This window comes from Pseudorasbora parva, chromosome 5 (assembly GCF_024679245.1).
Source record: "Pseudorasbora parva isolate DD20220531a chromosome 5, ASM2467924v1, whole genome shotgun sequence".
In the NCBI taxonomy this organism is placed as follows: domain Eukaryota; kingdom Metazoa; phylum Chordata; class Actinopteri; order Cypriniformes; family Gobionidae; genus Pseudorasbora; species Pseudorasbora parva.
In genome coordinates, this window is record NC_090176.1 from 47,724,432 (window position 1) to 47,747,099 (window position 22,668).

General features: G+C 39.6%; 1 protein-coding gene across 2 annotated transcripts in view; it reads left to right on the forward strand.

Annotated features, from left to right (window-relative positions):
- The first annotated feature begins 1,116 nt into the window (after positions 1-1,116).
- The window catches only part of grb14 (growth factor receptor-bound protein 14), a 113,905-nt gene continuing 92,353 nt past the window's right edge, over positions 1,117-22,668 (forward strand). Inside the window, exon 1 of one of the 2 annotated variants that reach the window (XM_067444573.1) lies at positions 1,117-1,204. The gene's annotated coding sequence lies outside the window, so the exon portion shown is untranslated. Of the gene's footprint in view, positions 1,205-1,260; positions 1,392-22,668 lie in introns of those variants that run through there. The other variant, XM_067444574.1, reaches the window with a different exon arrangement.

A 22,668-nucleotide genomic window follows, 5' to 3' on the forward strand; every position in this document is an offset into this window, starting at 1 on the left:
CTGCCTGCCTTCCTTCCTCTGTCCCTCCCTCCCTCATTTCTTTCTTTCTTTCTTTCTTTCTTTCTTTCTTTCTTTCTTTCTTTCTTTCTTTTGCTTGGCTCCTTCCTTCCTTCCTTCCTTCCTTCCTTCCTTCCTTCCTTCCTTCCTTCCTTCCTTCCTTCCTTCCTTCCTTCCTTCCTTCCTTCCTTCTTTTTTTGCAGCTCCCAATTTTCTTTTTTTTTTAGTCCTAAATGTTCTTCTTTCTTTCTTGGATCTAACCCTTTGTTTTCTTTGCAGTTTTTCATCTTTCTTTTCTTGCATTTTCTTAATCTTTAATTATTTTAGTTTTGTTCAGCTTTATCTTTTATCTTTTTTTCCTTTTTATTACATTTCCACCCTTTTTCTCAGAGCGTCTTATTTTTTTCTTTTATTATATTTTTATCTTTCTTTCAATCTTTTTGCTGCATGTTATTTTGTCTTTTCATTCCTGTTTTTTATCATTCTAGCATTTTCTGTCTTGCAATTTAATCTTTCTTTTCTTTATCTGTCATTCTTTTCTTTGTGTGTACATGATTTCCTTTGTATTGCTTTTTTTGTTTTTTTGTTTTTTTACATTTTCATCTCTCTTTTGTTTCTCAATTTCTTCATTCTCTTCTTACATCCTTCTTTCATTCTTTTTGCTGTAAATTATACGTTTTTTTCTCCATTGCTTTTTTGTTGTTGTTGCTTTTTTATCCCATGCATTTTTGGTCTTGCAATTTAATATATTTTCTTACATTTTCTTCATCTTTCTTTCCTTTATCTGAATGTACATCTTTCTTATTGGTTTTTCTTAATCTTACATGACTCCCCTTCTACTGTTTCACATTTTCTTTTCTCTGTCGGGCAATTTCTTCTTACATGTAGCCTACTTCATCTTTCTTTAAATCTTTTAGCATGCATATCCATTTTTTGTTGTTTTTTGTTGCTTTTTTCTAGTCTTTTTTGCATGGGTTAGGACCTCTTGCTTTATTGTAGTTCTTTTTCTTTCTGTCTCTACACACTCTCTCTCTCCAGATGAGCACATCCTCGCGCTTCGTTTGTGTGTGTGTGTGTGTGTGTTTGCGTGCGTGCTCAGTATCGTGAGTGACGTTGCGTTCTGAGCTGCAGGAGCGCCGCGCGTGCACGGGCTCAGACGGTTACCGGCAGCGATGGTGGTGAGAGCGGGAGCGCGGAGCAGAAGCAGGTACAGAGCCATATAACATATCACATGACTGTAAAATGCGACACTAAAGTGCGGTCTGAGGGATCTTAGGCTTGGACGACACACTCGTTGACGCGCTACAGTAAGATAGTGTACTGTACTGTACTATCTGAAATATGCATATGTCAGCAAAACAACTACTCGCGCGCACAGCTGCTGCTCTTGACTCGTAAGTGTCATTTAACATTGCTTTAACTGTGTGCAATGAGATACGCGTTTATATGTGTCATGCTTTTGTTTGATGAACAAACTCTTAACTATACAGGAGTCATTTCAGGATTTTCCCTTTTCATGTATAAGGCAGATCAATTAAGGAATCCTGTCAGTCATTACCACAGTTTGTGCAAATGACTAGGCCTATTTACTTTTATAGCTCTATGTCATTTAGTTGCATATTTGTTTTAATGCAAGCTACACATTTAGGTTATTTAACAGATTGGAGTTGTATTAATAGTTAAACTGCTCTGAGGTAAAAGTGGCTCTTAAATTACCGTCACCTACTGGTCAGACAGAGATTCGCAGGCGGCGATTTAATCTCTGCTGACTGACCACTCATACACAAAAAAAAAAACGCTGGACTAAAAACAAGCCAAGTTAAGTAGAAAATGGACTAACCCAGCAATTGGGTGGTCTTAAGCAACATTTAACCCAACCGCTGGGTTAAAACAACTCAACCGTTGGGTTAAAACAACCCAAATATCTTTAGAGTGTACGCTAAATATGTTAATCAGCTCTTTTTTTGGTTTTAAAAGTTGTTATTGCCCTCAAACTGAGCACTACTCTTCTTGCCTTGGTGTGATGTATTTAAAGTATGATATCTTCTAACATTAACCCTAATCCTGTCGTTCAATAGTTTCTAAAGAATCTACATTTGCATATCTTGAAGGAAATAACAGTGTTGTAAAGCAGCAAACGTGTCAAACGCTATTTATTTATTTGTTTTTATTAAAAAATTCAAATCGCATTTATACAATTTCTCTTATTATGAGTAATATCACAGAAATGTGAAATCTACCAGTCATAATGGACATTTTAAACAATAGGCCTAATAATATAATAAATTAATTAATATTTCACCTGTTTCTATGATAACCCTAGACTCTTAAAGGTATTCTATGTAACATTTTCTCTGTAAAATATCCAAAAATCACTAGGTCAGTGTTATATATAACGCACAGAGGAACGTCATAACATCATTTTAAACACACTTAAATGTGTCTAATATGATAAACAGAGCTGTGTTACCTCATACTCATGACCGGAAAAGCGTAAATGGCGCCGGTGACTGTGGCATAATAAAAGTCCCGCTGATTGCGAGGTGTGTGTTGTGTTCAATCGCTCCAGTGGCCTAACTCAGCTCCTCAACACACGCTCCTGCTCTGCTTCACACTAAAGTAACATTAATAATCACATCCATGAGGCCATCCTTAAAAATATTTTGGTTTGCAGTAACAGTAATTTTTTTACAAAAAAGGGTCGGTAGGTAGGTCTATATTTTTTTTGAAGTAAATTTTTGGTGATGGTGATTACGTAGGTATGAATTTAAACAAATTGGCATATCGTGACATCACTGACTGGGTCTTCAAGCCGTGCCTTCGGGCGTGTAGGCTAATTGCAGGCTATATAGACCACAAACAAACTGAAATATGTTTATTGCATAAATTTCAGGTGCATTCTTTAAGAAAAGTGTCCAACCACCAGCTAGCATTGACTCAAAGCTGTCAACCCTCCCTTTTTTCCGGGTTTCTCACGTATTTTAGCTCTTTTCCCGCTGTCTTCCCGTTTTAGTATTTTCTCGTGATATGTTTCTTTTTTTTACGCTCGATTGTGTTAACTCAGAACACGCAAAATTCTGTGTCTCTGAAGTGGCTTGCACTTCTTGCCAGACCAACGCATCTGGTGATATAGACTAGTGCATTTGAATATTAAAAAGCAAAAAGTTGTTTTTATGAATTCAATTAATTAAGTAGCTATAACCAGCTATTCAATCAAGAGCAGTGAGTCCTTATCTTTTGTTTGACAGACAGCAGTAAAGGCTACTGCCCCTTTAAGACCTAATACAGAGATATGCTCGTCTTTCTCAACTGCATAAAGTTCTCTTAAGGCATATACAGACTGTCTGATGGATACTCATCAAGATTGACATGTTGACATACTTTTTGTGTGAGTTCATCCGTTCAAACGCAAGACTTGAAAGAACTCAATATTTGCGCGCTGTGAGACGTGCGCGCGCTGCGCACAGAGACAGATCTTCTCTTACTGCAGAGGGCTCTCATTCGCGTCTTTTGGCGAATATACTGAGTGATGATGGCGAAAATGACTGGTCATACGGCAGCACTCGCATGCATTGAACACAGTTTACAAAGATAGACCGTTTTGCCCAAGTTTTATTTTATTATCGCTGTTGTAGTGCACGTGTATCTATCGACAGAACCATACATAAAGCATTATTTTTCAAGTTACAACCATTGCCGCCGCTCCCACCACGCGCTGGGGTCGAGCAGAAGCAGAACACACGCTACCCATAGCAACGCGTTATGACAACGACATTTCAGACTGACAGAGACAAGATAAACGGCTTTTCCGCCATTTGTTACTGTTTTGTACACGTTGTTATATTAATTATAATTCAAAATCTGTTTTATTCGCCACAATATAGTAATGATAAATGTTGAGAGGGGCACTTTTGATTCATTTTCAAAAAGGGCAGGGGCTCAAACTAAGCCCTCCCCTCTGCAGTGCACTTGCCTGGTGTGTGTAACGTGTCCATGGTCCTGACTCCTGTCACACAATGCGGCGAAATCTCCGACAGGGCTTTAACAGTCTAATTGACGTTACAGTGAATGAGAGTATGAGCCGAGCCGAGCCGAAACGAACGCACGTGCAGGCCATAGTGTGACATCCGTTAACCATAGTGTAAACATAGATGACGTCACGGGTTTTTCTATAAACGAAAGAACGTAGCCTTCGTTTGTATGGCCCAGGCAATTTATACATTTATAATACTTACTAAAATATAATTCATATTATTTTATTACTGTTGTATTAGTTGTTTGAAAAGTAAAAAAAGAAATTGGTCGGTCTTAAAGCCAATTTACAACCGGCAAGTCGGTCGGACTAAAAGGGAAAAAAAATTAAAAATTGAGTCGGCCCTAAATTGACAGGGTCGGTCGGGTTACGGCAAACAAGAATATTTTTAAGGATGGCCTGAACATGATTACTGCCTGAGTCCTATCCCGATTCTTTCCCACCGGCTGTTGAAGCGAAGACCACGTCCCAAGACCATGTCCCAAGATTCTGCGCTCAAACTTGGCATCATCAAACTACGCCTTTGGTTTGAATTAGGGGTGTAAGAAAATATCAATACATGTGAAGATTGCGATATTATATGTTTGGCGATACTGTATCGATTCTCAAAAACACTGTATTGATATTTATATATTTATTTGTTTACATCCACGATTCGTGGCTTTGTGTTCTGTTTAAACCACAGACTATAAAACCCAACCGCTAAAATGGCAGTGTTATCCTATAACGTATAACTGACGCGGAGCCAGAGAAGCACAAGGTGAAGGTGTGTGCATCGCTAGTGTTAGCATTAGCAAACCCAGCTCTCAAGACGATATAATTATTCCACTCCCGCGGTTTACAGAGCTGAAGTGTGGACTCATTTTGGCTTCAGCTATAAAGAAGACACTAAGGAAATCGACAAGAATCATTTTGTTTGCAAAGTAGGCCAAGTTAAAATCTAATATACTCCAGAAACACACTGAAACTGAGAGCTCGCTTAACATCCTGACGTCACCCGCGCTGCTGAGAAGCGTTTCGATTGAATGTACTGCACGTTTTCCTCTCAGTAACAAAATAAACACACAACAAAACTGACAGCGGTGGCAGCAGAATGAAAGATCACGCGATGTGGATATGATGACCAGCTCTGCAGTTCAGTACTCGAAATAGCACTTTATACAATAGACTGCTTTAAAGAAAACAGCTTTACTGTATTAAAAATAAAACAAACAGTCATTCAGTCATGGAATGGACTATGGACACTTCCTGTTGCTAAATAGCCACTGCTATACTGTAAACCTTTAAAACATTTACACATAAAGGATCCTGCAGTCACTTTACTATTTCCCTCTTCTTAGACTGCACTAAATAGTGATTAGTGATATAAAATGAAATAAAACACTTTGTCATGTTTTATGCATATGGTTGTGTTCTTTATTCTTTTAAAATTAGGTCTTTCTTAAAAAAAAAAACACAAAAGAAATATTGCAATAATGCCTTTCTTACAATATCGCTATATACCGTAATTCCTCAAATAAAGACCGTGGCCTTTACTTACCTGAACTGCCGATGGGAACCGGCTTTTATTTGAAGCAGGCTTTTATAGTAAATTGGGGCAGTCTGTATTGTCGCCAGATTCTTGGCAATGCACAGCCCTAGTTTGAATCGGCGCCCTCTAGCGGACGGAAAAGTTACATAGTGCAGCTTTAAAAGCTAAATACTTTTTGTCCTAGTGCCAGCCAATCATATGAGTTTGGCTTTGCTGATTTCCGGTTGGCTGACAGGTCTTTGGAGGGCGTGGTTTTGGAGAGAGGGCGTGTGCTTGAAGCGCTGAGGGCGGATCTAATTCAGTGTAATTTTGGAGATTTTAATTTATTTTCTGGGATTGAAATCTTCTGAATCTGTTCTGAAATCAGCCATCGTGTTTGTAAATGGCATGGAAAGGTGATGTAGGTCACATGATGCTAGATGTATTATGTCCAGATGATTATATTACATTGGACAAGAAATTACTTGCTACACACAAACATATTTACAGAACATACTTTATTACCAGTTAGAGAGTAAGTTTATTTTATTTTTATGCTGCTTGCTGATGCTAATGAATCAATCGTGAAAATAATAATTAAGAAATCAACAAATTAATAATAATAATAATATATTTGTATGATTATTATTATGATTAATTTTTAAGTTATAAACATTAAGCAAATCAATAAAGAAATATAATAATATTTTTATAATTCGTATTTGAATGATCAATATTAAACAAATCAATAAATAAAAACAATTATTATTATTAAAGTATAAATCTTAAGCAAATCAATAAAGAAATATAATATTTTTTTATAATTATTCTTATTTGAATGATCAATATTAAACAAATAAATTAATTAATTAAATAATAATACTTTGTATAATTATTATTATTAAATTATAAAAATTAAACAAATTAAAAAGGTAATAATAATAATAATAATAATAATAATTTTTGTAATCATTATTTAATTATATATATATAATTTTTTTTTTTTTTTTTTTTTTTTTTTTTGTGTGCTGCTGCTGCTGCTGCTGCTGCTGAAGAAATAATAGATTATATGTTGCTTTGATCAAGAGGGCTCAAACACATTTCAGTGCTCGGTTTCATTCTCCTCCCTTCATCGCTCCGCCCGGCCAGACCAACAAAGTGTGTGTTCGTAACAAGATGGCATGTTAATACCACATTAGAGAGGACAGCGTTTGTGAATGCTGTGATTGTAGTGATGGAGCGCAGTCGGCCGAGGGTGGGAGTCTGGGACTGAGCTACAGGCTATAATTATCTGCTCTTGTATGTCCTGCGACTCTTTTGTGTGGCTCTGGTTCATGCGCTTAAATGAAAAGACCATGTGATAGTCACTCCTCAACCGGTTCCCTGCACAGCATTTACACAGGCAACTGGTTTCACGCAGCGTCGCTTTACACAAAGAACTTTTACATGAAGTCAATGTGCTATGTATTTCAGGACTGTAAAAAACAAATCAGGCCTAGAAATATTTTGGAAACAGAATCTTGCTTTTTTTGTCCGGTGGGATTATAGGAACTTGAAACGGGTTGTTCCTGTTATGCAGTAGGTTTCCATAGCCTTATATTGAATGAAATATTAAAGTCACAGTTTGTAAAGATGGATAATATCATAATCATATCATAATATAATATCACAGGTAAGTGAGTAAACTGAATTCATGAGATTTTCTGGTAACACTAAAGGTTTCATTAGTTAACATAATACTTCTACAGCATTTATTAATTTGAGTTAATATTAATTTCAACATTTACTAATATTAAAATCAAAAGTTTTACTTTAAGCTGTTAACATTAATTAATGCACTGAACTAACATGAACAAACAAAGAACAGCTGGATTTTTTAAAAATTAATTAACAAAGATGAATAAATACTTGTAACAGATGTGTTGCTCATGGTTAGTTCATGTTAATTTATACCAGGGGTCTTCAATGTTTTTCAGGGCAAGGACCCCTAAGGCGATTGAGACCCCCGATACAAAATGTGTCAAATTAAGCAACATAATAAACATATACACTTCAGTATAACACCATGTTCCGCTATTTATTAGTTGTTTGCAGAATTTTGTTAATGTATTTGCAGTCATTACATTTTAATTTTACTAATCAGATGAATAATTAATTTACCTGAGGCCATCCTTAAAAATATTCTTGTTTGCCGTAACCCGACCGACCCTGTCAATTTAGGGCCGACTCAATTTTTTATTTTTTTTCCCTTTTAGTCCGACCGACTTGCCGGTTGTAAATTGGCTTTAAGACCGACCAATTTCTTTTTTTACTTTTCAAACAACTAATACAACAGTAATAAAATAATATGAATTATATTTTAGTAAGTATTATAAATGTATAAATTGCCTGGGCCATACAAACGAAGGCTACGTTCTTTCGTTTATAGAAAAACCCGTGACGTCATCTATGTTTACACTATGGTTAACGGATGTCACACTATGGCCTGCACGTGCGTTCGTTTCGGCTCGGCTCGGCTCATACTCTCATTCACTGTAACGTCAATTAGACTGTTAAAGCCCTGTCGGAGATTTCGCCGCATTGTGTGACAGGAGTCAGGACCATGGACACGTTACACACACCAGGCAAGTGCACTGCAGAGGGGAGGGCTTAGTTTGAGCCCCTGCCCTTTTTGAAAATGAATCAAAAGTGCCCCTCTCAACATTTATCATTACTATATTGTGGCGAATAAAACAGATTTTGAATTATAATTAATATAACAACGTGTACAAAACAGTAACAAATGGCGGAAAAGCCGTTTATCTTGTCTCTGTCAGTCTGAAATGTCGTTGTCATAACGCGTTGCTATGGGTAGCGTGTGTTCTGCTTCTGCTCGACCCCAGCGCGTGGTGGGAGCGGCGGCAATGGTTGTAACTTGAAAAATAATGCTTTATGTATGGTTCTGTCGATGGATACACGTGCACTACAACAGCGATAATAAAATAAAACTTGGGCAAAACGGTCTATCTTTGTAAACTGTGTTCAATGCACGCGAGTGCTGCCGTATACCAGTCATTTTCTCCATCATCACTCAGTATATTCGCCAGAAGACGCGAATGAGAACCCTCTGCAGTAGGCGCGTTTCCATTACCCTTCAAATTGCGCATATTGAAATTGCGAATTGAAAACACGCCTAATGGAAACGCGGCAATTTCGCAAAAACTCCCATATATCGCAAAAAAGTTTTTACGCTCTCATGAGGTGGTTTTTCAGGCGATTCGAAAAAGGACATTTTCGCAAAACTGCAATGGAAACGTTTTTTTCGCATTTACATGTCACCTGTTGCGGTGACGCATTGCTGCAACATAGGGCCTATATATTATATTTCCCACTCAATTGTGTCGTAATAACAAGATAATGTAGTTAAAAGGACATATATTTTCTCCTAATAAGGACTACAGGCTATATATACTGTAATTAAGACATATATTCAAGAAATTTATTAAAACAGAAAGAGCTAGTCTGTATTTTCAGCCTTACTCAAAGGCCGAGGAAACAGGCCAGTTACGCACGTCAATCCATTCCAGACGATCTTAGTTTGCTTCTTATCTAATAAACAGGCAATTAATTGATGAAACATCGATACAAATAAAAATACAATTTATACAAAACGAATTTTTTTTTTAAGAAAGACTTTCTAGAAAATAAAACTCGAATTGATCAAAATCATGTGACCCCAGGTCTCAAACATATTGCGATTCTTACTCATGCTGCTCACTTTTCATAATCAACATATAAATTAAAATAATACTATAACAGGCTAATGTTTAGTCCTAAAGGTAGCCTATTTAGTTTCGTAGTTAGGCTATGTTTTCTTTAACCCACGGCCGATAAAAGCGCCGACGTTCTCATTTTTTCCTTCTTCCTTTAAGAGAGATGAAACAATTTACAATAATCTTGTCATTTTTAGCTATACAGATGAGTTCAAGACATAATTATAAACTATAAACTGTCTATTTTTATTTGTGGACTCAGGGAACTAATTATTTTGCATGCACTCACTCCAAACGCGGTCTTCATTTAAAAAAAAATTATTTCGTTTATTAAATGCCATTTTTTTCTTTTCCAAAGCATTTCTAAAATCAATTCACATGCCCATCAAACGAAATATCTAGCCAAAATAACGAAAGTGGTAAAAACAAAAAAAAAAAAAAAAACAAACATTTGAGTTACCATGCAAATTCAAACATTTCGCTCTACTCTGTGACGGTCACGGAAGGACCGCATCGCTAATATGGACTGGAAATGTGGAAATGAACTCTCTCTCTCACGTGCACACACACACACGCACACACACACAGAGATTGTTTATTGATATGAGTTTATTATGATTGCCTATTGGAAGGCGCGAATGAAATACCTGTGATTGTGCGATATGTGTCCCATGATTTTAGAGTTCCGGTAGGGAAACAGTGGCGGGAATCTTCGGTTCCGCTTATGTGGGGACTGTACCATTTAATCATTGAGCGTGGGGGTTTCGGGGACAACGCGGCCGAGTTGTTTCTGTTAGTATTTCCTGTTCAATGTATGTGAAATGACATGTGAGGTAACATAAGAGAAGATGTATTGATTTTTCATGCTTTGTCAACCTGTTTCTCCTAGAATCTATATTTATGGGAAAATGTGTAAAGTGTTGTATGTGAGTTCGTCCCTCCCCATGGGGTAATGGTGCTGGCCGCCAGTATAAATGTGTGTATTTGTTTGAATGGCGTTTAGTCTGTGCAGGGGCTGCAGTGGAGAGTGTGGCTTGAGGGCTGCAGGTATTTTCTATGTTTTCTTTGTTTTTCGTTTCTTTTGTATTCTTTGAGGAACCTAATTTTGGAAAGTATTATATTTTGTACTTTTTGTTTGGATTCTAATTTGGATTTATTTGACTGCTTATTTTTCCAGTTTATTTCTTATTTTCTGGTAATGATATTTTGGGGGTTGGGTTATTTCTATTTTGATGTCTAAATAAATATTCATTTGATACTTTAAACTTCTTGTAGTCACTCTGCCTCTGTTTAATTTGGCCAAACCATTCCTTTTTGGTTGCCCATGGTGGGTGACCGTTACAACTGGTGTCAGAAGTGGGATTGCCAGAAGAGAGCAGTAGTGAGTTAGTTACAATTTTGCCGCCCCCCCCCCCCATTAGTCGTTTTTCTTTTTCTTCTTTTTCCTCTCTTGCTTTATCACTCTCCACTGCAGACAAAGTGTCAGCCCATAATGGCTCCTAAAAAAGTGCGGGCGGTGCAAGCCGAGGTTGAGGAACCTGTGGGAACTGTGACAGGAGGAGACGATGAGGGTGACTCAGAAACGGAACTGGGGAGCCTTGCTGAGGATGTCTCACTGGCGGTGCTGAGAGACATGTTCCGATCACATTTTGCACTGCAGAAGGCCAGAGACCGCCGCATGGAGCAAGAGGCTGGGCGACAGGAGGCTCGATGGAGAGCAATGCAGCATCAGTTCTCCCTGCTACAACAAGAGGTGCATGTGAGAACTACCCCCGATCCAAGACCCAGCAGTGGCAACCAATATGGCCTTCCATCGCAACCAACAGTCCAGCGAATACCCTCAGTCTTACAGGATGGTCCAGGTAGCGGGCACTCGGCATCAGCAGTAGCATCGCCTGGGGAAAGCCAAGGTCCGAGACACCTAAGAATGGAGAGGGAGCCCCATCTGCAGCGTCTTAGTGAGTCGGATGATGTAGAGCATTATTTAGCTACATTTGAAAGAATAGCTGTGGCGTGTCGGTGGCCGACAACCGACTGGGCAGTTAGGTTGGTGCCCCTCCTGACGGGCAAAGCGAGGGCCGCATATGTGCATATGGACATGGTAGACTCTCTTGAGTACGAAAAGGTCAAGGCAGCCATTCTTGCAAAGTATGATATAAATTCAGAGACTTATCGCCTTCAGTTCCGAGCTACAGAAGTAAGGGAGGATGAAACCCCAAAAGAGTTGTATGCCAGACTTAAAGAACACTATTCTAAATGGGTGCAGCCACAGCATCACACTAAGGAGGAGATTGGAGAGATCATTGTTCTGGAGCAGTTTCTGCGCATGCTGGCACCTGATCTCCAAGTCTGGATAAAGGAGCGGGATCCTGGCTCGACTGCGCAAGCGGCAAGTTTAGCAGACACCTTTGTGGCAGCGCGACGCAAGACTCAGCCATGGACATTCAAGCGGTGGAAGGGAAGCAAATATTCAACCAAGCTCCAGCCTGCCTTTCCGACTGCAGTCAGGACCATCAATGAGGGTAAGTCTGTGAGTGATAAGGTTGGTTCTTTCAAACAAAGCCCTGGGTTTAAGGTTGGGGTGCGTAGGAGTCTTATATGTTATCAGTGTGGACAGGAAGGCCACAAACAGTCAAGATGTCCTAGTAATGCTCCTACTCAGGCCAATGTTTGTACTGTTCCAAGACCTAGCTGTATAGCAGCTCGAGTAGTGTTGCCTTATGTGGAGGTAGTCCTTAATGGGCAAAAGGTTAGGGCACTGGTAGACACGGGAAGTATGCAATCACTGGTGCATTCTGACTTGGTACCTGTGGAGGCCAGGAGTCATACCTCCGTAGCACAGATTTGTTGTGTTCACGGCGAAGAGAGGCAGTACCCTACAGCAAGTGTCCAAGTAAATATACAGGGCCAGGCTTACTGGTTAGAGGTAGGTGTAGTGGATGGGTTGCCTTATCCAATGATTTTAGGTCGAGACTTGCCTGTTTTGGTAGACTTGCTTATGAATAGCACTGACTGCAGTAATAAGGAATGTAGTGTAGCTCTGACCCGGGCTCAAGCTCAGAAATCAAATGCAGATGTTCAGTCCCTTAGTCTGTTACCTTATTTTAGAGCAGAGTTGGAAGTTCAGCCAGGTAAATCTAGGAAATCGAAAAGGCAAAAGAGACGAGAGAAGCTCAGTTTTGCAGTGACACAGTGTGAGGAACCTTGGTTAGAACAAGGTCTAGTCCCAATGGATATCCCGCAGGGGATTGGGTTGATGCAGCAAGAGGATTCAGTGATTGGTCCCCTTTATAGGCAGGTTCAAGAAGAAGTACAAGATGATAGTTCAGGGATTCTGATGTGTATTAAAGAGGGTGTGCTGTATAAGGGGAAGGGAATAGATGCTCGCATTGTGGTCCCTCAGAAGGCGAAGGATATTGTGCTTGAATTGGGCCATTCCATCCCCTGGGCCGGCCATTTAGGGAGGCAGAAGACATCAGCTCGAATTAGCCGTCATTTTTTTTGGCCAAATATGAATAAAGAGGTGGCAGAGTTTTGTAGAACTTGTCCTCAGTGCCAGAAGATTGCCAGTAGAGGTCCTCCCAGAGCTCCGTTAGAGCCCCTGCCTGTAATTGGGGTTCCCTTTGAACAGTTAGGGATGGATGTGGTAGGGCCATTAGAACAAAGTAAAGCAGGAAATCGCTTTATGCTGGTAATCACCGATTACGCAACAAGGTACCCGGAGGTTTTCCCCCTCAGGTCAGTCAAGGCTAGGACGGTGGCCATTTGCCTTATGCAGTTGTTTTCGCGGGTGGGTTTTCCCAAAACGATATTGACAGATCAAGGCTCAAACTTCATGTCCAAGCTTCTTCGACAAGCATACAGTCTGCTAGGTATTAAGGGTATAAGAACCACACCTTATCACCCGCAGACTGATGGTCTGACGGAAAGATTTAATCAAACATTAAAACAAATGCTGAGAAAATATGTGAGTGAATCTGGAGGTGACTGGGATCAGTGGATTCCGTACTTATTATTTGCCTACAGGGAGGTTCCTCAGTCGTCTACTGGCTTCTCACCTTTTGAGTTGCTATATGGCCGGGAGGTGCGAGGCCCTTTGTCCCTACTGAAGGAGAGCTGGATGGGTGGTCAGGAGGCCCCCGCAACGCAACATGTGCTTTCTTATGTTCTCCAGATGCGGGAGAAATTGAAGAGCATGACTCAGCTTGCCCAGTCAAACTTGGTCCAAGCACAGCAACGTCAGCGGCAGTATTATGATCAAAAGGCTAAGGTCAGAAGTTTTGAGGCTGGAGAAAGGGTGTTGGTGATGCTACCCAGTGATAGTAGCAAGCTGCTTGCTAAATGGCAGGGACCTTGTGAAGTACTCCGTAAGCTGGGACCTACTACATATGAAGTTGCCAATTCAGGAAAGCGGCGCTCAAGTCGGGTATTGCATGTTAATTTGCTTAAGAAATGGCATGAGAGATTGCCCCAAGTGGCTGAGGTGTGTATGATCCGGCAGGTAGTGGATGAAGATGAAGTGGAGGAGCAATACCTACCATTGCCTTCAGCAAACACCATGGACTTCAATCATCTCTCACCCCCTCAACAGTTACAGCTTCAAAGGATTTGCGGCATAGGGGTGTGCCAGGAGGAACCGGGGCGCACCACTCTGATTCATCATAACATCACCTTGCATGAGGGAGCTGCGACCCGACGTAAGAGCTACCGTATTCCGGAACGTCTCTTACCAGCTTTGAAGGAGGAGGTGAATCAAATGCTGAGTATGGGTATCATTGAGCCATCTAGAAGTGAGTGGTGTAGCCCAGTGGTCTTGGTACCTAAAAAAGATGGGAGTCTACGCTTTTGTGTGGACTTCAGATATCTGAATTCGGTGTCTAAATTTGACTCTTATCCTACCCCACGAATTGACGACTTGATCGACCAGCTTGGAAGGGCTAGGTGGTTGACCACACTTGATTTATGTAAAGGCTACTGGCAAGTCCCATTGAGTGACAATGCGAAGGAGCTGACAGCCTTTAAGACCCCCTGGGGACTCTTCCATTTCTGCACTATGCCCTTTGGCCTGCATGGGGCGCCAGCGACATTTCAAAGATTAATGGACCAGGTACTGGTTGGGCTGGAAGAATACGCAGCCGCGTATTTAGATGACGTCGTAATTTTTAGTTCATCGTGGGAGGAACACCTTGAGCATCTGGAAGAGGTGTTTAGGCGAATTCAATCAGCTGGTCTTACGATCAACCCCCGCAAATGTGCCATAGCCAAGAAGGAGACCGAATACTTGGGGTATGTGATCGGTGGTGGGGTAATTAGGCCCCAAATTAAAAAGATACGGGCAATTCAAGACTGTCCCCTTCCTCAAACAAAAACCCAAGTGAGAGCGTTCCTAGGTATGGCTGGGTGGTATAGACGATTTGTGCCTGATTTTTCTGGTCGAGCAGCAGCTTTGACCGACTTGACCCGGAAGAACTGCCCTGTCCAAATTCAGTGGACGGAGATGGCTCAGAATGCCTTTCAGGACATCAAGGAGGCGCTATGTAATGATCCTGTGTTGTCTTGTCCCAATTTTAAAAAACTCTTTGTTTTACAGACTGACGCTTCTAATACAGGCATAGGAGCAGTGCTGTTACAAGGGGAACTGGGCAATAGGCATCCGGTGGCCTATATAAGTCGGAAACTGTATCCCAGGGAGGTGAAATATTCTACAGTTGAGAAGGAGTGCTTGGCTGTCAAATGGGCCCTGGACACGTTCAGGTACTACCTTCTAGGCCGAGAGTTCCTCCTGGAAACTGATCACCGACCACTGCAATGGATGGATCGCATGAGAGACTCGAATGCACGAATTACTCGATGGTACTTGTCAATGCAACCATATCGGTTTAAAGTCCAGCATGTGCCAGGGAAGAGCAATGCTACGGCAGACTTTCTTTCTCGCCTCCCGGCTTGAAAATGGGTGTGGGGGAGTGTGACGGTCACGGAAGGACCGCATCGCTAATATGGACTGGAAATGTGGAAATGAACTCTCTCTCTCACGTGCACACACACACACGCACACACACACAGAGATTGTTTATTGATATGAGTTTATTATGATTGCCTATTGGAAGGCGCGAATGAAATACCTGTGATTGTGCGATATGTGTCCCATGATTTTAGAGTTCCGGTAGGGAAACAGTGGCGGGAATCTTCGGTTCCGCTTATGTGGGGACTGTACCATTTAATCATTGAGCGTGGGGGTTTCGGGGACAACGCGGCCGAGTTGTTTCTGTTAGTATTTCCTGTTCAATGTATGTGAAATGACATGTGAGGTAACATAAGAGAAGATGTATTGATTTTTCATGCTTTGTCAACCTGTTTCTCCTAGAATCTATATTTATGGGAAAATGTGTAAAGTGTTGTATGTGAGTTCGTCCCTCCCCATGGGGTAATGGTGCTGGCCGCCAGTATAAATGTGTGTATTTGTTTGAATGGCGTTTAGTCTGTGCAGGGGCTGCAGTGGAGAGTGTGGCTTGAGGGCTGCAGGTATTTTCTATGTTTTCTTTGTTTTTCGTTTCTTTTGTATTCTTTGAGGAACCTAATTTTGGAAAGTATTATATTTTGTACTTTTTGTTTGGATTCTAATTTGGATTTATTTGACTGCTTATTTTTCCAGTTTATTTCTTATTTTCTGGTAATGATATTTTGGGGGTTGGGTTATTTCTATTTTGATGTCTAAATAAATATTCATTTGATACTTTAAACTTCTTGTAGTCACTCTGCCTCTGTTTAATTTGGCCAAACCATTCCTTTTTGGTTGCCCATGGTGGGTGACCGTTACATACTCTATATGCGTCAACCTGGCGCGCGTAAGAGTCGATCATTCTTTACAGATGATGGTTCGGTTTGGAGAGAAGAGGAGACGGAGTTTTTTATTAAACTCATAAAAGACAATATAGGATTACAGTAATACTGGATGCTAAACACAGAAATGCTACATTATCATGAAGACCTTGAAGCAGATCTGACACACACACACACACACACACACACACACACACACACACACACACCTCAAATCCGTGCCGATTAAGTAACCTAAGGGGCTTTCCTTGCCATTAATGCTTGGATAACACACGTGTCCTTCCAATAAAAATAATGGCTAGTGGATGAGATATACAAACCTACCAAGTACCATCATTTTGGAATGACCTATCGCGAGAGGAAAGTAATATGTTTTAGTCGCATAACTGCAGCTATGGAAACGCTGTCATTTCGCAACAGTTTTTTATCGACATTTAAGAAATATCGCAAAAGTTTTTCGCAAATCTGTAATGGAAACGCAGCTAGTGAGAAGATCTGTCTCTGTGCGCAGCGCGCGCACGTCTCACAGCGCGCAAATATTGAGTTCTTTCAAGTCTTGCGTTTGAACGGATAAACTCACACAAAAAGTATGTCAACATGTCGATCTTGATGAGTATCTATCAGACAGTCTGTATATCCCTTAAAGGGGGGGTGAAATGCTGTTTCATGCATACTGATCTTTTTACACTGTTAAAGACTTGGAATCCCATACTAAACATAGACAAAGTTTCAAAAGTTAAGGTGGATGTTTGATGGGAGTATTTCTTTGTCAAAAATACTACTTCCGGTTAGTCATAAGTTTCGGCAAGTTTTTTGAGATCATGCGTCCCCTTTGACGTTAATGGGGGCGGAATTTCCTTGTATGGGCCTTACGGACAATTCTACCGGAAGCGCGTGAGAGAGAGAGAGGGAGAGAGCGAAAGTAACAGGCTACGCCCATCAAAGCGCTGGCTTGTAGGATGCTGGACAGGTGATGTGCACATAACAATGTCACCAAAAAAGTGCGTTTTTGGTTGCCAGACCAAGACAGTCCTGCACAGATTCGCCAAAACCCCGCGTTAAGGCAACAGTGGATGTAATTTGCTTTTCCGGATCAGCAACTGAGTTGCGCGAATGTTTATATCTGTTCGCTGCATTTCGGTGCCGACTGTTTCATAAACAAGGCCCAGCTCGACGCCGGATTTTCCCAATCGCCTAATGCTGAATGATGGAGCAGTCCCAACGTTAGAAGGGTGAGTGAGACTGCTTCAAATGTCTGTGTTTTTTTTAGTCCGCTTACTGTCTACACAAACCACGCCTAAACACACAAACACACGTGCACAACTGCACTTCCCACATGTACACCTTCAAAGACAAAAATACGACGAAATAATTCAAGTATAAATATGTAAATAACATAAGCCGCTAAGCATATTATATAGTTAGTGTATAACTTGTACCACATACAGACGTCCTGCTCTAGTCGTTTTTGCTGCTGCTCCTGTTCAACTGCAGCCTCTGGGTCTGATTCCGGATCATAGATGTATGGCTGTATCTGATTAAAAGCCATATTTTTATTTTGAATAAAGTTTTTTTCCCGCTGTTAGGGATGACACAGCTTTACGACGCACTCGACTCAACATAGCAGCAGCGAGCACACGTCATTATTTAGCTCCGCTCACACGACACGCCCCCACCCGCTCGGCTTTTTTCGGAAAGACTCGGAACAGCGCATCTTTCTTATATAATTATTAAAAAAATAAAGACTTTTCGGAGATATGCAGGATGCAATGCTACTCTATAGGTACTCAAGATTGACATGACACTGACTGAAACTGAGTGTTTCACCCCCCCTTTAAGAGAACTTTATACAGTTGAGAAAGACGATGCATATCTCTGTATTAGGTCTTAAAGGGGCAGTAGCCTTTACTGCTGTCTGTCAAACAAAAGATAAGGACATCACTCACTGCTCTTGATAGAATAGCTGGTTATAGCTACTTAATTAATTGAATTCATAAAAACAACTTTTTGCTTTTTAATATTCAAATGCACTAGTCTATATCACCAGATGCATTGGTCTGGCAAGAAGTGCAAGCCACTTCAGAGACACAGAATTTTGCGTGTTCTGAGTTAACACAATCGAGCGTAAAAAAAAGAAACATATCATGGGAAAATACTAAAACGGGAAGACAGCGGGAAAAGAGCTAAAATACGTGAGAAACCCGGAAAAAAAGGGAGGGTTGACAGCTTTGAGTCAATGACAGCTAGCTGGTGGTTGGACACTTTTTTTTATGCAATAAACATGTTTTTGACAAATATTTCAATTTGTTTGTGGTCTATATAGCCTGCAATTAGCCTACACGCCCGAAGGCACGGCTTGAAGACCCAGTCAGTGATGTCACGATTAGGGATGCACGATATTATCGGCACGACATCGGAATCGGCCGATAAACGCTTAAAATATAAAAATCGGCATCGGTCGATATGAAAACATTATGCCGATATGCCTTGCCGATATGATAACGTGTTGATATGTGCCTGCAATAACTCACGTGTGCAAGGAGTGCTACAGCAATAAGACCATGTCAGCACTGCAGTCATTCTTCAAGTGAAAACAAGAAAATACATTGCATGTACAGTGATTTATATTGACTGTTTTTAAATGCTGCCTTGAATTTCTGAATGCACGTACAGAAGGACGTGACCGTCAGCAGCAGATTTGCCACGTTTTCACAACAAAACTAGCCCAAAACAAGCCCAATCGCGTCTCCCCAGTCCCACTCTCTAGCACGTGCGGCAGCCTCCATAGCAGCAGAAGCTCCTCCAGGTCCTAGTGCCCTCCCGCTAGACCGCTATATATTTATACATGTAGTGGGTGCGCTGTTGTTACACTAATGCAATGAAAAGTAGAATACACAAATAAATTGAAGTTACTTCTTGTTCTGAATAAACAAATCAGTAATGATGTCATAAATCACAAGCATGACACTTGTAAATTAAATACTTTTATATACAGTGTATTAATCTGTAATAAAATTTTACAAAATGGATGATGAAAAATAATCCGAGGAGCTCTACAATAATTGTAGAATTAAAAGACAGCATCAATGGACGTCATGCCACCCCCACTTCATGTGCACAAACGTTAAATCTAAAAATACAATATTTAGGTTACAGCTGCATCTGGGGTGAAAAATTACTGACTTTATTATTGTTATTTTCAGAGCTTTTAATATACTCTTATCATAAAAAGAACTTTATTAACATTTATTTATCTTCAACAAGAATCCTTTTAGTAAGGATACCTCAGAAATCTGAAACCAGAATGAAAAAAAAATAGTTTTTGCTCAAAATGGTGTTGTTTCCAAACAAAGGGAAAAAATAAACATATATCGGCATCGGTATCGGCATCGGCCAAAATGAGCTGAAAAATATCGGCATATCGGATATCGGCAAAAATCCAATATCGTGCATCCCTAGTCACGATATGCCAATTTGTTTAAATTCATACCTACGTAATCACCATCACCAAAAATTTACTTTTTTTTTGTATTAAAATTTGAAAAAAAAAAATATAGACCTACCTACCGACCCTTTTTTTAAAAAAAATTACTGTTACTGCAAACCAAAATATTTTTAAGGATGGCCTGAACTTTAGATTTTAATTTTCAGATGTAATGTGTAAGCAACTTACATAACAACAATTGAAATGTAAACATTTCAGATTATTACTTTTAATATAAAAAAATATATATTGATATGGAAATTTTTTCTAGTAATCTATGATTCTGCATTTCCATTGGACATCTATTTTGACAAGCCATATTTTTTATCCCCAGCTGGCTAGTTATCACTATGTCAATAGCAATTTCGAGATTGAAACGTGCATTTAGTCTATATGTAGATGCCACTTCCAAAACTTTGTTCCTCTTAGCAACAATACTTCTATTCAATGGATTATAGCTATATAGCCTTGAAAAGCACCAAAGAGCACTCACTTTACAATCATAATTAAGCTGTCACTCATCTCAGTACACCTTACAGTTCCATCAAAATCAGAAAATTTGTCTACACACACTGCACAATGAATCTCTTTCTTACATCGTGTCTTTGTTAATGAAAGAGTTTGTGAAAGTGAGCAGAACTCTTTACTTTGAACAAAAACTCTGGCATTTTGGGCAGTGACTCAGTGACTAACTTAAGCGCCTGTGATTGGCCATTGCGTTTAGGAGATCAACAAACATGTCTGTGAATGGGCACATTTCTCAGTGCTACAAAAACCCGCTGTAAATAGAAATATTTCATGTTCTCCAGAGCGCAAACTCAAAAACACCAGTAATATTATATTATTAAAGTATCAACTGAGGGTGATATTGCTTTCGTTGCAGGGTGTTTATATTTAAATGTGACTTTGTGATTTATTTATTTTTTCCTTTTTATTATTTGTGATCAAACAATTATTTGAGGACCCCTTGCAGTACCACTTCGGACCCCTAGTTGAAGACCCGTGGTTTATACTTTAACTAATGTTAACAAATGAAACCTTAGTGTAAAGTGTTACCAATTTTCTTTGCTTTGGTTTGGGCATAATTTGGGCACAATGTTAATTACGGATTGCAATTAAAGGTGCACAATGTAGTATTTTTGCAGTAAAATATCCAAAAACCACCTGGCTAGTGTTATATATTTTGTTCAGTTTAGTACTTACAATATCCCAAATGTTTCCAACTATTTGTACATTGTGAGAAAATTGCTATTTTAACTAATTTTAGTTAATATTTTAACTATTAAAATATTAACTATTTTAACTTAACGTTTCAGCATAGCGTTTGAGGGAGTCGCCTGTCAATCGCGTCATATCTGCGCTACTCTCGGTTTTATTCTGCAGAAGCGCTTTACTCTTAGCAGTGTGAACATGTCACAGCAGCGCCGAGAGAACACAGAGTAACATCATAACATAATTTTAAACACACTTAAATGTATCTGATATGATAAACAGAGCTGCTTTACCTGACCGGAAAAGGCGGAAGTCGAGTGCCCGGCGACTGTGTCCCGTCCCGTCATAATAAAAGTCCCGGTACTCGCGAGCCGTGTGCTTGTATAACAATCACTCCAGTAGTCGTGCTCAGCTCCACAACACTCGCTCCTGCTCTGCTTTACACTACAGTAACGTTAATAACCGCATCCATGAACATGATTTCTGCCCGAGTCCTATTTTCCACCGGCTGTGAGGTGAAGACCACATGTCCCAAGATACTGCGATCACACTTGGCATCATCAAACTACGCCTTTGTTTAGAATAGGCGCCCTCCATAGGCGCCCTCCAGTGCACCTTTAATTGGATTAATATTTAGTACATAAGGTCATTTTTGATTCCATTCTCACATTAAACTGTTTCAATCAAAACATTTTCTTCATATTGTTTTAACTGATAATCAGTTTCTGTGCCCTCAATATTATTTTCCAAACAAATCCTTTTAAAAACCACTTCCTTAATGCCATCATCCTCCAGGAAGTTACATCATTTTGGAGGGAAAACATCTGCACAAGCATTATTTGAAGTGTTATTAATGGTTGTGATGTATTCTGTGATGGTGTGTGTTGGCAAGATTGGATCCATTTCAAAAGATGGTTAACAAAAAGACTTTGAGCTCTTTATTTCCATCCTGTTCATTTTTTTTTTGCGTTATGTAAACGATCAAGTCATATATAATTAATAAAGCTGAAGTGTCTGACCATGCAGATCATACTTATGAAGTCTGATGTACATTTAATGGAATACATTAATGGATACTTACATCATCTCAAGCTTTTTTTTAAAAGTTAGAACGTTGCTGCATAACAGGAATGACCCGAACTTAAAACAAGACCGATAAACTGCTGTTCTGACATGTCTGTACGATGCAAAGTAAACCCATACAGGATTTCTTTCTTTAGCCTGTTTAGTGTTATTATCAGTGTGCCTTTATAAAGCACTGCTCAAGACAATAACTACTGATTTAAACCATGCAGGTTTTGTTGGATTATTAAACTCATTTAGGGTATGATTTGTAAAAGTTATGTGTTCACAGCCTATGAAAGAACAATCTGTTGTAATGCCTATTTCAAAGCTGCCCTTATTGTACATCATTAGATATTATTTAATTTACAGTCATTTATCTACAATTATAGATGAATGGATTCAATATGCAAAGCCTAGAGGAAAATCAAATGCATTAGTGTGCGCTCCTTTTTTTTTTTTTTTTTTTTTTTTTTTTTTTTTTTTTTTAGCAGTTTTGGTTTCCAAAAGGGAAAAGTAATTTTTCCAAAAGGGGGAAAAAATTATGTTGTCAAAGTATTTGTTAAAGGTGCAGTATGTAGTATTTATGAAGCTATATTGACAGAAATGCAATATAATATACGTAACTATGTTTTCAGTTGTGTATAAAGACCTTACAAAATGATCTGTTATGTTTTAGTGAAGTCGCCATTTTGCACTGCCATGTTTTTACAGTAGCCCTAAACGGACAAACTGCTCTACTGAGCGCTAGCTACTCTCTGCTGTCTCAGACGACGAT